At 32.3% G+C, this 13,747-nt stretch overlaps 1 protein-coding gene across 1 annotated transcript in view; it reads right to left on the bottom strand.

The window, feature by feature from the left end:
* Positions 1-13,131, bottom strand: part of LOC113520284 (FK506-binding protein 5-like) — a 44,121-nt gene extending 30,990 nt beyond the window's left edge. The window contains exon 1 of the mRNA XM_026905561.3: positions 12,927-13,131. The gene's annotated coding sequence lies outside the window, so the exon portion shown is untranslated. The remainder of the gene's footprint in view (positions 1-12,926) is intronic.
* Positions 13,132-13,747: the final 616 nt, after the last annotated feature.

The raw sequence follows: 13,747 nt of genomic DNA, 5'->3' as shown, positions 1-13,747 counted from the left end.
CAACGTGACTATTTGCAAAATTCCTACAAAACATACATTTCTAAGAGTTATGGCACTCATTACAAATATTTATACTATATTTGACACACTTCTAAACCATTGTACACACTATAAATATGCATACCGCAGTATAAATCTGACATGCAGTGCAAATACAGATAATTATTGTAGTCAGATAATGTTATTGTGTACGCGTTTTAGATTTTGGCTTTGTGCCTACAGCTTGAATGATATTCCAATATTAAGCTCATGGTTACGAGTCAGTACAATCGCCGACAGAAGGGTTAGATAAGAAATACTCTAATGCTGCCAACATAGTAACACAGTAATTTGTTTGTTTGTAATATATTCTAAACTAGACACACAATAAATGTCAGCTTAAACATATTTATCTATAACAAAATTATACGATAAACAAAGTGGGTTGGCTACATAACTTCTTTTAGGAGTTTTTATAATTATATTTTTTCATTCACATTTATTTTCTCCTTGTTCTTCATTCATCACAATGTTTTTGTTATTTTCTCTAAAGGTCAACGGCGAGTTAAGTAAATTAATAGATAAAATATTTTGGAAGGAGTCCTCAAATTGCTAGCGGCACCGTTCTACAACAAAGCCTACATATATTTTAGAAATGTTGCTTTTACTTTTCTTTTATTCTTGTAATAAGAATTGAACGTTTTTATTATATATATTTTTATCTCGTAATTTAATTTAATTTCATTGTCAGAGTTTTCACAAAATGTTATAAATTTATTGTACATTTTACTTACATTAAAATCTACTAGTAAAACATGACAATATTGTTTGTAAAAAACAATACGATATATTTTCTTTTGACATACACCATATATTATTAAAATACATTTTGAATGAAATAAATAATTTGACTTTAAGTAATAACACAAACTTTTGTATGTAGAGCATAATTTAAATTAGTTGTACTCCATAAAAAATGGTATCCAACCACCATGAACGTTGCCAACTCATACTCACATTTCATTAACGCTCTTAAAAACAGGAATTTTATAATGTTTTATTTTACTCAAATAGATGTTACCTTGCGAACTTTATTATCACTGGTTATTTGATTAGAAATATTTTGTTTAATTCCGTTACCATTAGCATGTGTGTGACTGCCAACCAATGTTAAGAAAAAAGAAACATATGAAGATTGACCACCATCATTACTACCAAAAGTTCTACAACCATCCATATTAACCCTCAATCTGCGACCACCATTTCATCCACGCACGTTTTGCGACCTAAACAGCTTTAATTACCACTAGGCTCCGAGCAGCAATCTAACAAATTGCCTGAAAATTCTTTATATAGATGTGAAACACGTTTCGGAAACATACTCTAAGAATCAAGATTTTATGCACCACTACCATACCACAATTTCTTGGTGGGAGGAACACGGGACTTAGATACATAGATAGAGTAGACAACATTTGTGCTAACTCTATGATTATATATAATATTTCCCTCAACTGTTTTTTCATTTCACTATAAATCTTCGATACATGTAAAATACCGCTCAGATAAATGTATTTATTCCAACACGTTTTCTATATAGTAGTACAAGCATTCTGTAAAAATTTCCAAATCGACTCAATCACATAAAAAAATTATTTTTATTCAAACGCTTTCATATGTGACAGTACCTCGTCGGACCGCGACACGTATATTTTATTGCACTGTAAAATATTTCTATTAGTTATTTCACATGAACTGTCTAAATTGTTCGTTTCTATTTGAATACTAAACTATTATACCCTGTATTTACATAGACATACTAGTACTATTTTTATTTGTCGAAACAAGGATGACCGACAAAGGTAGGTTTCTACTCGGGTGTATATTAATGCCAATTCTAATCAATTTCTGATCATTAAAATTTCAAAATAATAATTCAAGTTTTAAAAAGGTTTCTATCAATTCGATTAAAAAGTATATTTGTTTTAATTCTAATAATAAGTAGTGACGTTACGTTAATTTGTGCAGTCAAGTCGATGAAACTTCCGCAATGGAGTATTGCACCTAGAATCGTTAAAATATAAACAACTCGGTAAAATAGTTAAATTCTCATTACTTATCTTTGAAAGTAGATCGATTAAAAAGATATAAAGTACAGAATCTGTAGACTATTTAAACTATCCGGTAATAGTTTTAATCGATAAGATCGTTATTTTTAACTGGAATAGCAGTATGGTGTTTCAACCCAATTAACACTTGCATAAAATTACGCTAAAAGGTTATTGTTAAACGGAAATACCTATTATAACATCATCGACTGAGATAAAAACTTTTATGCACCATTAAAAATGCATCAAACATTTAAGTATATTATTTTTTTGTTAATTCACGTATTAAAATTAAAAATACTCTTTCTTTTAATGAATTGTTAAATTTTTTGACATAAGCTTTTAAAGTTTGTAAACTTAAAAAGCTTATCTGCGATATCAAAAATTTTCATAAATAATTACACCATTTTAAATGATTTAAAAAAATATTAATCGAGCTCTAATTACTACGATTGATATAATTAAATAATAATATCGTGGTGATGGTTCGGGTCTCGGAAAGGTGTTTTTGGTGAATGCCATCATACGCATGACGAGAACTTCGTGAAAGCCGGAAACTGAGAATTAGAGGAAATATCTCAACTATGTTCACGATATGACCGAAATGTCTGACCGAAAATCTACTTAAATCATTTCAATCGTTCGGTGAATGGTCTTATCCCAACCATCTGAAACAACACCTCAATGGTTGGGATTCCGAAGCGGCTCACTCCCGAAAAACATGCAGAAACTGGTATTCTTTGATACTGCCCGCATAGCACGCCGATTTCTCACCTTAGAGGCCTGAATCCCAGTCGACTGTGTTAGGGGTTAGTTTACCATCACTTCTCCTTAAAAGAGGATATGTTAATTTTGTTTTATAAAAAATATTTTTTACTAAATTATCACTAAAAAAACTATATTTTTCTGTATCAAAATATAGGTATTATATTTTAATACCAGGTTTACATGCAATTTGATCTATGGCTATATAATTTGTTCATATTGTTTGGCTATATAATCAATCACTACATAACTAATATTGAAAAATAATCATTTCTTAAAATTCAGTTCTTTTTATAGATTTTTTATTATTTTTTACGAACTTTAACATTTTGGATGGAATAAGAATAACCACCACAAGAGTACCTAACCACAGAACTTCAGGGGGAAGGGATTGTTAGTAATGCGGACTGTTAGTCCAATTGTTAGCAATATACCCTATCAGGTCGACCGTCCCCGTGATCCCCCCTGGAAACCATCGTGCTGAATTCCAGGTGTATTCATCAAGGTGGGTTGAATGACCTGCCCTTTCAGTCTCACCTATCATCCCTCACTGGTGCCTGGCCAGCGTTAGAGCAGGCGGGGCTACCATTCCATTATCATCCATTGAAAAAAAAGTCACGGAACTTCTCTCGTAATTATCGGTAGTATATATCTTAAAATGCACGTGCTCCAAGTTCATTGACACTTGGCAAAGTTTATAGACACCTCCGGGATCACCTGTATCACCTTCTGACGTGAGAGCCTGGCCACGAGCCAAACACCTATGAATTAATTCTCCATTCCCCACGTGAAATAGCCGATAACGTATCACTGATAACGCTTTTAAAACAACCGTGGTTTGTGTTAGTAGATAGATAGATAGATACTCCTTATTATTTCCTCCAAAAGATTACAATAGTAAACTTATTATAAATATAAACAATTACAAGAAATAATCACAATGAGAAAACAATGGGCGACGAATTATCGCTAAAAGCGATCTCTTCCAAGCAACCTTTGGATGGAGAGAAGTTATTATAAACAGTTTGATCGGAGGCACGATGAAATTATATTATTTCTAAAACATAGAGATGTGATACATGTAATAATATAAATATATATTAGTACAAATATACTTTCACTACATCTGTTCTTAATTGTATTTAGCTTTAGATTAGCTTGTGAATTATGAAATATATCTCTCGAATGTGTGATTAATTAATTTTTTTTTCTTCATGTTTTATTACCACATTGTTAATATAATATTATTATACTTATTCGAATAAATTATTGATTTTTTTAACAAAAGCAAGCAAAATAAAAACCCATCTGTCTTAAAGGCAGCATCATCATAGGTTCTTAAGAACAAAGATGTTTTACCCTACCACATCCCACCCTTCAAACCTAAACATAGACATATAAATATAGCTGGCTTAACAAAAACATTAATTTTTTGCAACTTAGAATGGCAACAAGCTGACGTCCCACCTGATGGGAAGCGGTAACCGTCGCCTATAGACATGAGAAGTACCATGTACATAACAGAGCATACTGTTTCGCCCATGATATATAATATAGTTCCCCTTTGGTAAAATGATGAGTTGTGACAAATCAGCCAACATCATTGCCACGGGGCGAAAGGGATTGTTGGTAATGAGGTCTAATAGTCCCATTGCTAGCAATATACCCTCTCAGGTCGACCTCCACACGGTTCCCCTGGAAACCATTATAGTTAATTCTTGTCGAATTCATCATGGTACGCCAACTGACCTGCATTCATTCTCACCTATCATCTTCCACTGGTGCCTCGTCGGTGTATACCGATAGCGCGGGCGGGGTTATCATTCTATTTTCACGTATTAAAAAAAACATCATTATCACGTCAAATTCAATTGCTTACTAATATATTAAGATATTTAATTAATCCAAAAGATAGTGTTAAGCTCACCTCACGCTACATAGCACACGAATAAGATCAGTGAAATGTAAGTAAGTCTATTAATTAGATGAAGTTTGACTCACTAAATAGCTACAATAGCTCAACATTGTTACAGCAACAATCAGAAATGGAAATACAGTCGTAAGTAAATTTTCTCAGTTTCCTCTAGAGAGTGGTCAGGGAGAATTACCTACTCATTTGCTAATAATTAGAATAAAATATTTCGCAAGAAGAAATTTCTTAGGAAAATCCGTTTATTTTGACGAAACAACATCAAAAACGGATTCATTACTCCACCGGGGGTACAATGGAATTCTTGGCATTTCTCCTAAAGAATTTTTCATCCCGAATCGCATCATAAAAGCCGAGGATAAGTTACCCTTTCCGTAAACACCGATGAGCTCCAATAACCGAGTTTCTTTTTTATATGAAAAAAAAATAATTGGAGTAATCCTTATAACATCCAAACGTCACTTGCTTGTTCAGTTTTTATTTTATTTAATTTTTAAATTAACAAATTCAATATTAAATTAAATGTTAAATTAATCATCAATTAATTATTTATTACATTATAATAATTAGTACTGTGACTGTTTTCATGTTTACCAGAGGGAGGGAGAGACTTTTAACCGTAAAGCAGTTATGTTTGCATGACTGTGTTTCGATTTGAAGGGTGGGATATGGCGTGAATTTACAGGGTACAGAGGAATAACACCTAAGTCCTCAGGAATGGCAACGCATGGGGGTATCATGGGCGAAACAGTATATTCTGTTATGTTCATGGGACTGCTCATGTCTATAGGCGACGGTTATCATTTTCCATCAGGTGGGCCGTCAGCTTGTTTTTCATTCTAAGTTCTATAAAAAAAAAAAGATTGCAGTGTTACTTGTGCAACAACTGACTTAAAAAAGAAAGAAGTTCTCAATTTAATTGTATTCTTTTATGTTTTCTACATAACTCTTTAAATCAATTTAAAAAATTACTTTTTTAACTGGAACAATATACTTACAGATTGGTTTCATAGAGTTTTTATCAAAATCGGTTTAATAATTTAGTTTTTAAATCAACATAACTTGCTTTGTCACAATTAAAATCTTTATTTTTCTTTTTGGGGACACAATCTTTACTTTTTAAGTGATAACGCTCTACCATCAAACATACCATGAACAAATTGTTACAATCACTAGTACACTTTGTATTTGCTATCGCGCACTTTGTTTCTTCACCATCGCTTGCTATTCTTCTTTCCGATTAAGGCGTTGGAAAATTTATAGGACAGCTTATTTTTCAGTCGGAAGCCAATAAGCAACAACAATTTCTTATCGTGTCAATGTGTAATACAATGTTGCTTGGTTTATAGCAGTCACAGTGATCTCTGTAACTATATGTGGTTGAAGATCCTGACATATAATCAGAATTATATAATTATATTAAAGTAAGCTGAAATCAAAATAAGCTTACCCAAAATATCCTTTTTTCCAAAATTTCAGAGCCAGACGAAACAAAAATTTTATGTTAAAATTATTAGAATAGATTTATAATCTCAATGATTTAAAAATATAAACTTCAATGGTGTTTTTTGTGTAATTTAGACATTGTCTGTACAAGAGAAATATCTAAGAAAAACTAATATGAGGTATCCTAAAAAGGTCAATAGATGCCAAAACAACAGTTTTTAAAAGTTTTATCTATCTGTTTGCATGTATGTTTGTAAAATACTGCTCCAAATTAGATGCGATTCTCACAGATGTACTCCTTCTAGAAGATTTTTTCATTAGTTTTCTACTTTTGAAATGAGACATACGAAGTAGTAATTCTAGGTTTGATTTAATACTAATTCGATACGAAGTAGTAATTCGAGGTTCGATGTAATAGTTATTTCGTACAATCTAGTGATTCGAGTTTCGATTTATCACTAATTTCATTTAGAGAGTATTTCTTTGAAAATTGCAATAGAATTTCGTTAACATTTCATTATGTTTCATGGAAACAGACTATATCCACTTAAATTTAGTCGCGTTAGTCGGTCGTTTAGGTCATAAAAATGTACATAAATGTAACTCACTAATCCGATGCACCTTACAGACAGACACGCCTTGTCTGCAATTGTACTTGTGAGAAGTCATTGCCAGTATACATTACAAGCCTGAACTCAACTACATTGTTTACAAATTCGTACACGACATTCAATATGTTACATTGCATACCTGTTGCATTTATGAAGCAATTTAAACGAAATATTGGTTTACGTTTCGGTAGCAGGTAAATGAATAACAGCACTAGACTATTTATTTATGATACTTAAAATGGTAAACAAGTGAGTATTCGTTTGATTTTGAATTATATGACAAAATGTGTATATCAATAATATATATATATATATATATATCTGCATATTGAATTCTCCTACACATTGATGGCGGAAAACAAGTCATCACCCTTTTCGATATCACCCGGATATCGATATCTGTCGGATATCTATTTTTAAAGAAAATTATATTTCTGACCAGAGAACTGTCTTGTATGGTGTTCCCCAGGGTAGTGTTATGGGTCCATTGTTGTTTATTATATATATAAATGATCTACCCAAAATAACAAAGCAACCTATGTCACTTTTTGCTGATGACAGTACAGTAACAATAGAATGCCAAAGTATTGATGAGTATGAAAATGATGTAAACCAAGCTTTGAAGAATATAGTTAAATGGTTGAATAATAATAATCTAAAAATAAATATTAATAAAACACATATAATGCATTTCAGTCAAAGGACTTCTTTAAGTACTATTGGTGCTTGTTACCTTAATAGTGATATTAAAATTGTAGAGAATACAAAATTCCTTATTATAATAGACAATAAATTAAACTGGAAAGATCATATAGATGAATTATCCAAGAAATTGAGTTCTTCGGCTTATGCTTTAAATAAATTGTCTCCTACAGTAAATGAATCAGCGCTCATTACAGCGTATCATGGTATTACTGCTTCAAATTTACGGTATGGCATAATATTTTGGGGAAATTCAACGAAGAAAGAATTTGTATTTAAAGCTCAAAAAAGGTGCATAAGAGCCATGTTTAATCTTAAAAATACTGATAGTTGTATGCCGTATTTCAAACAATATAATATATTGACAGTACCTTCATTGTACATATTTGAAGTGTGTGTATTTGTTAAAACTAATAATAATTTATTTCCACGACTTTCAGAAATTGTTAAACGCAATCGACGTGATAATGATAAGTTATATCTAAAAAAATCTAGTACAAAACTTATGCACGATAGTATATTATGTATGGCACCAAAAATCTATAATAAAATACCAAAATCTATAAAGGATGCACCAACTAATGTATTTAAGTATAAATTAAAAAAATTCTTAATTGATAAATGTTATTACAATGTATGTGATTTCTTTAATGATAAAATCTGATAAAACGAATATTTATTTATAGTTATTAACTTAAAAAAAAAAATAAAGTTCCATAATTATATTTTTTTACTATAAATGTGACATTGCTGATTTTTCTTTTTATATAAATGTGACATTGGTGATTTTTCTTTTTATATAAATGTGACATTGCTGATTTTTCTTTTTATATAAGTGTGACATTGCTGATTTTTCTTTTTATATAAATGTGACATTGCTGATTTTTCTTTTTATATAAATGTGACATTGCTGATTTTTCTTTTTATATAATATAAATGTTTTCTTATGTAATTGTAAATTTGTATACCTCGATAGATGGGGTTGATTATAGAGGACTTATATTGTTTTACCATCCATTGTTACCTATGTATCACAAAATAAATAAATAAATAAATAAATAAATGTATTAATAGTCTTATCCAATATTATATTTTAGATAACAGATTTTTAAATTATTCGTTATTGGACTAGTATATAGATATTGTAACTAAAATATATAGACATATTACCCACACCTAATTACCACACAAAATACAAAGTGGTAACTCTCGACTGTATACATGAACAGCACGATGGAATTCACAGAATACTAATACACTCCTCATGGGTTACCAATTCTATAGACTAGGGTGTTAAACCTACGTACCGTATAATTGAACTGCCATATAAACATAAGTACAGTCACAGCTACTTCATATCAGAAAAAAGGACAGGACTGAAATACCCATCTAAATTTAATTAATTCTATAATAAAATATTATCGATAAATCAATCCTAAATCCCACCATAAACAAATATATTTGGCTAAGCAAAAAACAACGACTTCAATCGAATCTAAACATCGATAGTTCGATATGATTCCATATTTCGTAAACACATTACATTTAAAATATATTTTTCTAGAACGTCGAATCCTATATCCAGAAATCAATTTTTCTTCACAACAGGAACTGCTATACAATATGCAATATGCTAGACAAATAAAAGTGCCACCTCCAATTATACAAAATTAATGTGAAAGAATTATCAAAACTAGCTCTGAATTGAAAACGTCTTCGCACAACATGTCATAAAAAGGACAAAATATTAAAAACCTTTTACCAGAGGGAGACTTTGTACAAAAGTCGATTGCTTGGGTACCTCCGTCCCATTCGTGTTTCTACTCTGAAGCAGTTGTGTTTGCATGGCTGTGTTTCGGTTTGAGAAATGGGATATGGTGTGAATTTACTGAGTACAGAGGAATAACACCTGAGTCCTCAGGAATGACAACGCATGGGGGGTATCATGGGCGAAACAGTAAACCCTGTTATGTCCATGGTACTGCTCATGTGTATAGTTGTTTGCCATTTTTGTATAAAAACAAAACCTTCTTTTAGTAGTCGTTTAGTAATGATGTGACATGTTTAGTAGTAGTGACATAATTTAGATCAAAACAATACCTTTCAACTATAATAAAATGTGTCTACATTGCAAATTTCCGATTCGTATTGCACATCGGCATGGAAATTTAATATTACACTGTTAGACGTTTCCAATATTAAATACCAGACTACCTTTATATATTGTCAAAGCATTTCAAAGCATACAAATGACCTCGTCCATATTCAATTCTAATTACCGACTGATATCTGAAAACTTTCTCTATAACAATAAATATACACAATATTTAACTAGCAACTTGCCCCGTCTTCATATGGTTCTTTTTAAATAAAATACAAACCATATTACTAGTTAATAATACACCCATACGTGAAAGAGTTTTGAAACTCATTTAAGCATTCGTAATATTGACGGGTAATCCCGGCATAGAATACGCCACTCTTTGTTTTGCCGTGGATGTCATAAAAAGCGACTAAGGAAACTTAATGGTTAAAAGATGGGCAGCAGCGTCCCTCTTAAAACATCTTCAAGACCTAACTGCAGTTGCCAATCCACCTGCCAAGCGTGGCAACTACTGGCAAAACTCCCCAGAAGAGAGTCTATGTCCAGCTGTAGACAATTAACAGCTAAGATGTATTCATATTTTTGTCTATATCCATTACTATAAAAAAAACTTTCTTCTTTATAATATTAGTTTAGATAAATTAATAAAATTAACTTAGTTATTCTTCGTTTTCGGCTGAAATAACTTTGTTAAATTAAGATCAAATGTTATGTCAACAGTATGGCAAATAACCTCTGCCTACCTCGGCTGAGATTACAGTCTGTTATTTTTTTTTATACGACTTAGAATGGCAAACAAGCTGACGGCCCACCTGATGGAAAGTGGTAACCGTCGCCTATAGACATGAGCAGTACCATGGACATAACAGTACACACACATACTGTTTCGCCCATGATACCCCCCATGCGTTGCCATCCTGAGGACTCAAATCTTATTCCTCTGTACCCTGTAAATTCACGCCATATTCCACCCTTCAAACCAAAACACAGCCATGCAAACACATCTGCTTCACGGTAGAAACACTAATGGGACAGAGGTACCGAAGCAATCGACTTTTATACAAAGTCTCCCTCTGGTAAAGAAATAAATAAAATTAAAATAAAATAAAATAATAAACAGTAATAATAAAATGAAAACACTAGTTTCTATCACATAACTATTAATTCTACATCAATGTCAAAATAAATTAAAGTAATAAAAAAACATATACAAATAAATTATTTTTATGATTATATGAACTAGCAAACACGATTAATATTTGTCATCTTGACAATTCTTTGATTGTTGATAATTCTATGTGTATCTTTTGCTGTCAATATTGTAAAGACGTTATAGCTCAACACCTACACACATTTCCTCAATAACTGTCACTATGACACAATTTTACTCATATGTATTATTGTAGCATAGTAATAAATACACTACGATTTTTCACTGACAATAAATTCGAATTTCAAATTTCGATCCTAAATGGCCTTGATAGCAATGAGAAAAATGTCACGATGATAAATAGTACCTAAACGTGTCACACGGTATTGTCTTTGACAAATATATAAAACGTTTTAAACGTTCTATTATACTAATATTATTTTATGCCAAAGTTTGTAAAAATGTTTGTATGTGTACTATTCAATGACGCTATTAAACGGCTGAATGGATTTGAATGAAATTTAGTGCACAGTTAGGTTATATCCTAACTACACAGACTATTTTATATACTGATGCACGTGAACAAAACCGTGGGAAAGAGCTAGTCAACAATAAATTTGAATTTCGAATTCCAATCCTGAAATCCAATTAATTAAACAGCTCATACGGGCCTAGTGTCCAATTAATCCAGTTTAAAATTCAATTCACAATACCACGAAGCGTATGTGCAATACCTGTTAATTAATATACTTTATATAATATATTATATTATATATGTATTAAAAATTCGAACATTCTATGAGCTTAAAATAAATCATACTGTAAATTCTAAACGCGAGTTAAAAATTACAAAATTCGCCCGCCCACTCGTGTATATTAATAAAGTTTTCGTAATCCACTAGTTACTTGTATGTTATTTGTATATATTTATTTATAAATATTCAGTAGCCGCTTCTTTTATGCACTACGTATTTATAACATTATAACCAGTTTCACAAATTTGAATTCATCATTATCATCGTCATCATATCAGCCGTTACCCCTTCACAGCTGAACCTTCTCCTCCTCCATGAGGCCTCCCCCAGAGACTAACACAAGATTATATATTTCCGTCATTAGAGGATTTAGCCGGGAGTAAAAACGCTTAAAACGCTTGGCAGGCGAGTTGACAACTGCAGTTAGGCTTTAGTTATGTTTTAAAAGGAACACTGCTGCTCGTCCCTCAATCATTATATTAAAATTATAATCACGAAATCCGACTGTTGTCAAATTATACAAATTTTGACTTACTGGGTGATGCCCTATGAAAAAGTGGAATCAAAATCATTCGCGTCATTTTAAGGTAACGTACTACCAGAGAAGCTGAACGTATTTTCCAATAAGGCATTGGTTAAAAAACGACAGAAATTAAAGGCCTCTCATACTAACTTGTCAACTAAATGCGCCATATTAGTATGTAAAGAAGGTTCAAAATGTCTTTTAGGTTTCGTCCTATGAACGTTTGATAAAAATCTTTGGTTGTACATACATTGCAGAATATGTCCTTTTAAGGACATGTTCTGAATGAATGTCAATTATTTGAAATTTAGCATAACTTATGGCTATAGCCATGTACTAGTGATAAATATCACAATATATTTACAATGATGTCTAATCAATACTTTACCGAACTATTTTTGATTATCCGTTAATTTTGAATCTTTTGGACACTTTTCTTCCTGTAATTCCAACTTTTACGGTCAATGATCCCAATAAACAGAATTTTTATCATACAAAGAATAACGGACACAAAACACGTTTAATTACATAGGAAATATTTTCGTCCATTTTACAAAGTTGTTAGCAGATATTAATTTCTATGCAGAACATCTCGAAACGAGCAGGCCATTTTCCGCTCATTAGCATATTTCCCGGTCTATAATTACTTTCCGAGACATGTTCAGTTCAAACTAACATACGGAATTAGCACGTCGGCTTTTTTCTGTTCTTATAGTGCCAAGAAGTGGTGTGCGGATGTGTGGCCGCGCGAGCGCTACGCACAAGCGATGAATGAGCCTTTCTTATCTATGAAAGTTTGTATTATAATAATAGTGATAATGACATTGCGTGAGGTGAGACAGGTAGAACAAACCTGTGAGCAGTCGTGTGCCGTTGCGCAGGCGCACCGCACGCCTCCAGACCTCCAGAGAAGCACTAGCGGGTTTCCCTCGCCGGCAACGGCCAGCGCTCGCGGGTTTCTATTTTTAAACGAATCGCTTATAATTTTATTGTTTGAGCGAAAATGTTGCGAGAGCGACAAGTGCGCGCGCCGGTCGGAACACTTCTAACGCCGGCCCGTGTTTCCAGACGCGCTTCACTTTAAACGTCCTTTGCTAACACTACGGAGATGTGATAACGTAATTCCAGCGTCACTATTTGGCTAATTGGCGACATTCAAAACTATAATGTATGACAGGTGCAGGACTCTGCCAAACAAATAAGCAATTTCGATCGGGGCACTGCGAATATTTCTGTCAATGGCCGCTAATTTGCTGTTAACGTGGCTTCTGGAATGCTCAAGGTCGAGTCGTAGAATCACCTCAAGCAAAATATTCGCAGTTTTAAATACGATGTTTATAAACATATAAAAATATATACAAGTTTCCACTCGAAAAGTTAGATACTTAATATCAATCATGTTACATAATTCAAAATACAGGACTCAGAACGTCATATTTCCAAGGATTGGCTTCACAACGCTTAAACCTTAGAGAACTAGTATTGACCAGTCATCTTTAAATATGTCCAGGCCTAAAGTAGACCAAGTGAAGAAGATAAGAAGTCTCTCTTTACCGTAGTATAGGATGCTCACACAATAGGAAACAAATACAGTCACCGTTAGACATGAACAGTACCATGCACAATACTGTAGACACTATAACACCCATAGCACCCTCATGCACTGTAATTTCT

Source organism: Galleria mellonella, unplaced genomic scaffold (assembly GCF_026898425.1).
Source record: "Galleria mellonella isolate WM207_F2 unplaced genomic scaffold, CSIRO_AGI_GalMel_v1 utg40, whole genome shotgun sequence".
Lineage (NCBI taxonomy): Eukaryota > Metazoa > Arthropoda > Insecta > Lepidoptera > Pyralidae > Galleria > Galleria mellonella.
Note: the sequence above shows the minus strand (reverse complement) of the source record. Positions and strands in the feature narration are given on the sequence as shown.